The sequence below is a fragment of the Bufo gargarizans genome, chromosome 10 (assembly GCF_014858855.1).
Source record: "Bufo gargarizans isolate SCDJY-AF-19 chromosome 10, ASM1485885v1, whole genome shotgun sequence".
Taxonomy (NCBI): Eukaryota; Metazoa; Chordata; class Amphibia; order Anura; family Bufonidae; genus Bufo; species Bufo gargarizans.
This window is the reverse complement of record NC_058089.1, coordinates 13,268,411-13,276,242: the sequence shown is the minus strand read 5'-3', so window position 1 is coordinate 13,276,242 and position 7,832 is coordinate 13,268,411.

The window sequence follows — 7,832 nt, the reverse complement described above, 5'->3', positions numbered from 1 at the left end:
TTGTTTACCACCAAAACCAGACAGACTGACCTTGTAACTATCTAGTTTAGCTCTTTTATTATGTCTGAAAACCTTTTTTTGTCTGGAAAATCTGCTGTGTCATTGCCATTGAGTATCACTGAAGCTCTAATGTAAGTCTATGACAGACAGGAGTGGTAACATTGTATCTGTTTGTGCTGAGTTTCTCTGCTCCTCCCACTAGAAGGTTCTAGTTCCGACAGAAACTGTGTAAAAGGAGAGCAGTCAGAGCCCCTAGTGTTCTGCAGTTAGGGACCAGTGACCAGAAGAAGACACTGAGATGGGGACATTCTGACACAGATCCTTAGCCTCCAACCTTTGCCCAGGGTAGGTACCAGCCTTCTGAGAGAGAGGACAGCTAGTTCAGGCCATAGGAGGATATCCAGCATTTGTTTGACCACCACCACCACAGGAAGATATCCATCATCTGTATGACTTCCACCACAGGAAGATATCCATCATCTGTATGACTTCCACCACAGGAGGATATACAGCATCTGTATGACTTCCACCACAGGAGGATATCCATCATCTGTATGACTTCCACCACAGGAGGATATCCATCATCTGTATGGCTTCCACCACAGGAAGATATCCAGCATCTGTATGACTTCCACCACAGGAGGATATCCAGCATCTGTATGACTTCCACCACAGGAGGATATCCATCATCTGTATGACTTCCACCACAGGAGGATATACAGCATCTGTATGACCGCTACCACAGGAGGATATCTATCATCTGTATGACTTCCACCACAGGAAGATATACAGCATCTGTATGACTTCCACCACAGGAAGATATACAGCATCTGTATGACTTCCACCACAGGAAGATATCCAGCATCTGTATGACTTCCACCACAGGAGGATATCCATCATCTGTATGACTTCCACCACAGGAGGATATCCAGCATCTGTATGACTTCCACCACAGGAGGATATCCAGCATCTGTATGACTTCCACCACAGGAAGATATCCAGCATCTGTATGACTTCCACCACAGGAGGATATCCAGCATCTGTATGACTTCCACCACAAGAAGATATACAGCATCTGTATGACTTCCACCACAAGAAGATATCCAGCATCTGTATGACTTCCACCACAGGAGGATATCCAGCATCTGTATGACTTCCACCACAGGAAAATATCCAGCATCTGTATGACTTCCTCCACAGGAGGATATACAGCATCTGTATGACTTCCACCACAGGAGGATATACAGCATCTGTATGACTTCCACCACAAGAAGATATCCAGCATCTGTATGACTTCCACCACAGGAGGATATCCAGCATCTGTATGACTTCCACCACAGGAAGATATCCAGCATCTGTATGACTTCCACCACAGGAGGATATCCAGCATCTGTATGACCGCTACCACAGGAGGATATCCAGCATCTGTATGACTTCCACCACAGGAAAATATCCATCATCTGTATGACTTCCACCACAGGAAGATATACAGCATCTGTATGACTTCCACCACAGGAAGATATACAGCATTTGTATGACTTCCACCACAGGAAGATATCCAGCATCTGTATGACTTCCACCACAGGAGGATATCCTATCATCTGTATGACTTCCACCACAGGAGGATATCCAGCATCTGTATGACTTCCACCACAGGAGGATATCCAGCATCTGTATGACTTCCACCACAGGAAGATATCCAGCATCTGTATGACTTCCACCACAGGAGGATATCCAGCATCTGTATGACTTCCACCACAAGAAGATATACAGCATCTGTATGACTTCCACCACAAGAAGATATCCAGCATCTGTATGACTTCCACCACAGGAGGATATCCAGCATCTGTATGACTTCCACCACAGGAAAATATCCAGCATCTGTATGACTTCCTCCACAGGAGGATATCCAGCATCTGTATGACTTCCACCACAGGAGGATATACAGCATCTGTATGACTTCCACCACAGGAGGATATCCAGCATCTGTATGACCGCTACCACAGGAGGATATCCAGCATCTGTATGACTTCCACCACAGGAAAATATCCATCATCTGTATGACTTCCACCACAGGAAGATATACAGCATCTGTATGACTTCCACCACAGGAGGATATCCAGCATCTGTATGACTTCCACCACAGGAGGATATCCAGCATCTGTATGACTTCCACCACAGGAGGATATCCAGCATCTGTATGACTTCCACCACAGAAGGATATCCAGCATCTGTATGACTTCCACCACAGGAAAATATCCATCATCTGTATGACTTCCACCACAGGAAGATATACAGCATCTGTATGACTTCCACCACAGGAAGATATCCATCATCTGTATGACTTCCACCACAGGAGGATATCCAGCATCTGTATGACTTCCACCACAGGAGGATATCCAGCATCTGTATGACTTCCACCACAGGAGATATCCAGCATCTGTATGACTTCCACCACAGGAAAATATCCATCATCTGTATGACTTCCACCACAGGAAGATATACAGCATCTGTATGACTTCCACCACAGGAGGATATCCAGCATCTGTATGACTTCCACCACAGGAGGATATCCAGCATCTGTATGACTTCCACCACAGGAGGATATCCAGCATCTGTATGACTTCCACCACAGGAAGATATCCAGCATCTGTATGACTTCCACCACAGGAAGATATCCAGCATCTGTATGACTTCCACCACAGGAAGATATCCAGCATCTGTATGACTTCCACCACAGGAGGATATACAGCATCTGTATGACTTCCACCACAGAAGGATATCCAGCATCTGTATGGCCGCCACCACAGGAGTGGGATATCCAACAGTCATGACATGCATGATGCTGATTCTGTGTAATTCAATCACTTATTGAGAATTGTTCAAAATAATAGCAGTGTGGAGTTCAATGAGTGAGGGCATTCATTCTTTGAAAAACAGTTGGCAATTATTGCCCTTATTTAAGGAAGGAAGGCAGCAAATGTTGTACCTGCCGTTTACAGTGCATTTCTCTCAGAAATTCTGAGGAAAATGGATTGTTCCAGACATTGTTCAGGAAGACCAGCGTACCTTGATTAAATAGTTAATTGGAGAGGGGAAAACATAAAGAACTGCAGAAAATGATCGGCTGCTCAGCTAAAATGATCGCAAATGCTTAAAAATGGCAGCCAAAACCTGAAAGACGTGGAAGAAAGCAAAAAACTACCATTTGAATGGATAGAAGAATAACCAAAATGGTGAGGACTCCCGGAAGATAAAAGAAGGTGTAAAGTTCCCTGTGAGTCCTGTTACATGAGAAGAGGCCGATGTGAAGCCGAGCGATCTGCAAGAAGCCCCTGCTGGAAACAAGACGTGTGCTGAAGAGCTTACAATCTGCCAAAGAGCACATTGACGGCCTGAAGAGACATTCTGTGGACTGATGGAAGTAAGATGGTTCTTTTTGGGTCTAGTGGCCGGAGACAGTTTGTCAGACGACCCCCAAACACTGAATTCAGCCCCAGTGCACTGTGAAGACAGTGAAGCATGGTGGGCAAGCATCATGATACTGGGGATGTGTCTCAGACTACGGTGTGGGGCCTATTTATCGCAGACCAGGGATCATGGATCAGTCTGAATCCACCAGAATCCTGGAAGAGGTCATGCTGCCTTATGCTGAAGAGGAAATGCCCTGGAAATGGGTGTATAACAAGACAACGACCCCAAACACACCAGTTAAACGGGCAACATCTTGGTTCCAGACCAACAAGACTGACGTTATGGAGCGGCCGGCCCGATCCCCGGATCTTAATCCAACAGAAAACTTGTGGGTGACATAAAAAACGCAGTTTCTGAGGCAAAACCAAGAAATAGAGAAGGACTGAGGAATGTGGTCCGATCCTGGTCACAGGGGCAGAAGGTGGTGACTCCGAGCAGCACAGACGTCCGGCAGGTCTCAGACACGGCGGTTATACAACTAAGTATCAGTGACGGGATTCAGAGGAGAGAAAAGCTTCAGACATTTCTCAGTTTATAGAGTGAATGTCTGAGTCTGTAAAGAAGAAGACAAAGACTGCTATTTTTTTTTAACAGTCTAATATTCACTTTTCTTCACTTTTTTTAGAGGAACAACACAAATTTGATATATTTTTCTTCATGTTTTGATTTGGAACAGAATGTGTAGTGTCCCCAATGCATTTGTTTGCATGGAAATAAAAGCTATTAGAAGGATTTTGAACACACTGCTATTATTTTGAACACAACTGTATATACAGGTGACTCTGCAGGTGCTGCCCCCTATATACTGCGGTCAGAGATCCCCCTTCTCCTCTGGGTTCTGGCTGTTACCGGGTTAATATCAATGCTGATGCCCTGGGTGATGTGTGGCCCCAGGTGAGTAAACACTTGTATGCAGGTTCCGGGCAGTGGAGGGGCACTAGACGTCTGCTGTAATTTATGGGTCCTCGGGTATCTTCTGCTCCGGTGTTTGTCCATTAGAGCGGGGAGTAAACACTCAGCACGGCGCTGTGTACACTGCGGGCAGTGCTGTATACTGCATGACGAGGGCTCCATCTCCTGCTGGGAGCGGGCACCATTAACTGGACTGGCCAGAGGCATCAATCACCTCCAGCAAATACTCTGGACATCGGTTCTCGGGGGCTCGGCACCCCAACTGTCCAGGCAGTGAAAACCTCGGACACACAATGCTCCTGAAAGACCGCGCCTAGAAGGTACTGGCTCCTAGGGCATCCCAAAAAATTGCAAAGAGGGACAAAAAGTGAGTTATTCCAGACCTCTAACTCCCCCCAGAGCATAACTATACACAACCAGTCCCCTTAATGCCCCCTGTGAGGCAGTGACAGGTCTCATATATGAAGGACGGTATGCATCTCCAAAATGGTGCAAGAAACCTATTACAGAGATGCATATTGTGGTGGTTTGCTGTGCTGCACCTGAGACGTGCCACCAATATACTCTGCCTTGGTGGGGTGGAAGCCAGAAGCTGGAGTGTCCACTAGAATAGATAGTGGACACTGTTGTCACCTGGTATAGCTGGTAACAGCCACTCCGGACCTGGCTTTTACTGGGAGTAAGCAAAGAGCTGGGTGGGTGCTTAGTCCCCACAATCCACTCCAGGGTTTATACGTGGCTCATGTCCACGATTGTGTTTTTAAGGGCTCATGCACACAACCATATGTATTTTGCGGCCCGCATAAAAATACGGATGACATCCGTATGCATTCTCTATTTTGCGGAACAGCTGGCCCTTCATAGAACAGTATTATCCCTGTCCGTAATGCAGACAATAATAGGACATGTTCTATTTTTTTGTGGAACGGAAATACCGACATACAGCAGGAGCTTCGTACAACCTTAGAATGTATTGGCTCCGATGAGCTGAAGTTATTGCTTCGTGAAGTCTCGCGAGACTTTGCACAATAACTTCATAAATTAATTTGTACTGTAAAAAAACATTTCCCGAACTTGGGTTCGGTTTCAAGGTACCAATAACATCAGCGCCAATCAGGGGCGTAGCTAGAAATGACTGGGCCCCATAGCAAAAACATTTTTATGGGCCCCTCCCTCCTGGATCTCCCACCCCCACACACCTCTCGGACCTCGCAGCCACATCCGCAGCTCCTCATGCACTTGCGACGGTTACGCGTAGGACTGAGCACAGACAGTTGGTCACTGGCAGCGCATTTGTGCCAGTGTAGGAAATGTATCAATCTAAATGTCTGTGTATTAAAGAAGATTGTTAAATTGTGGCTGGCTGGCTTGGCCTCAGGGGTGCTGGCTGGCTTGGTCTCAGGGGCTCTGGCTGGCTTGGCCTCAGGGGCTCTGGCTGGCTTGGCCTCAGGGGCTCTGGCTGGCTTGGCCTCAGGGGCACTGGCAGGCTTGGCATCAGGGGCTCTGGCAGGCTTGGCCTCAGGGGCTCTGGCTGGCTTGGCCTCAGTGGTGCTGACAGGCTTGGCCTCAGGGGCTCTGGCTGGCTTGGCCTCAGGGGCTTTGGCTGGCTTGGCCTCAGGGGTGCTGACAGCATTGGCCTTAGGGGCGCTGACAGGCTTGGCCTCAGGGGTGCTGGCTGGCTTGGCCTCAGGGGTGCTGGCTTGGCCTCAGGGGTGCTGGCTGGCTTGGCCTCAGGGGTGTTGGGTGGCTTGGCCTCAGGGTTCCTGACTTGGCTTCAGGGGTGTTGGGTGGCTTGGCCTCAGGGGCTCTGGCTGGCTTGGCCTCAGGGGCGCTGGCAGGCTTGGCCTCAGGGGCGCTGGCAGGCTTGGCCTCAGGGGTGCTGGCAGGCTTGGCCTCAGGGGTGCTGGCAGGCTTGGCCTCAGGGGTGCTGGCTGGCTTGGCCTCAGGGGCTCTGGCTGGCTTGGCCTCAGGGGCTCTGGCTGGCTTGGCCTCAGGGGCTCTGGCTGGCTTGGCCTCAGGGGCTCTGGCTGGCTTGGCCTCAGGGGCGCTGGCAGGCTTGGCCTCAGGGGCGCTGGCAGGCTTGGCATCAGGGGCTCTGGCTGGCCTGGCCTCAGGGGCTATGGCTGGCCTGGCCTCAGGGGCTCTGGCTGGCTTGACCTCAGGGGCTCTGGCTGGCTTGGCCTCAGGGGCTCTGGCTGGCTTGGCCTTAGGGGTGCTGACAGCATTGGCCTCAGGGGCGCTGACAGGCTTGGCTTCAGGGGTGCTGGCTGGCTTGGCCTCAGGGGTGCTGGCTGGCTTGGCCTCAGGGGTGCTGGCTGGCTTGGCCTCAGGGGTGCTGGCAGGCTTGGCCTCAGGGGTGCTGGCAGGCTTGGCCTCAGGGGTGCTGGCAGGCTTGGCCTCAGGGGTGCTGGCTGGCTTGGCCTCAGGAGTGCTGGCTGGCTTGGTCTCAGGGGTGCTGGCTGGCTTGGCCTCAGGGGCTCTGGCTGGCTTGGCCTCAGGGGCTCTGGCTGGCTTGGCCTCAGGGGTGCTGACAGCATTGGCCTTAGGGGTGCTGACAGGCTTGGCCTCAGGGGCGCTGGCTGGCTTGGCCTCAGGGGTGCTGGCTGGCTTGGCCTCAGGGGTGTTGGGTGGCTTGGCCTCAGGGGTGCTGGCTGGCTTGGCCTCAGGGGTGCTGGCTGGCTTGGCCTCAGGGGTGCTGGCTGGCTTGGCCTCAGGGGTGCTGGCTGGATTGGCCTCAGGGGTGCTGGCTGGCTTGGCCTCAGGGGTGCTGGCTGGCTTGGCCTCAGGGGTGTTGGGTGGCTTGGCCTCAGGGGCGCTGGCAGGCTTGGACTCAGGGGCTCTGGCTGGCTTAGCCTCAGGGGCTCTGGCTGGCTTGGCCTCAGGGGTGCTGACATCATTGGCCTTAGGGGCGCTGACAGGCTTGGCCTCAGGGGTGCTGGCTGGCTTGGCCTCAGGGGCGCTGGCAGGCTTGGCCTCAGGGGCGCTGGCAGGCTTGGCCTCAGGGGCTCTGGCTGGCTTGGCCTCAGGGGCTCTGGCTGGCTTGGCCTCAGGGGCTCTGGCTGGCTTGGCCTCAGGGGTGCTGACATCATTGGTCTTATGGGCGCTGACAGTCTTGGCCTTAAGGGTGCTGGCTGGCTTGGCCTCAGGGGTGCTGGCGGCTGGCTTGGCCTCAGGGGTGCTGGCTGGCTTGGCCTCAAGGTTCCTGACTTGGCTTCAGGGGTGTTGGGTGGCTTGGCCTCAGGGGTCCTGGCTCGCTTGGCAGGGCAGAAGGAGTGTGGGAGACTGTGAGGCTTTTTTTTCTCCAAGCTGCTCCGGAAAAAAAAAATGTCATTACACCTCAGGTCAGACCACCAATCAGACCCCCAATGTTAATCAGACCTTAGCTAACAGCCCCAATAAGATCCCCAATCTTAATAAGACCTCAGATCACACCTCAGCTCAGACCC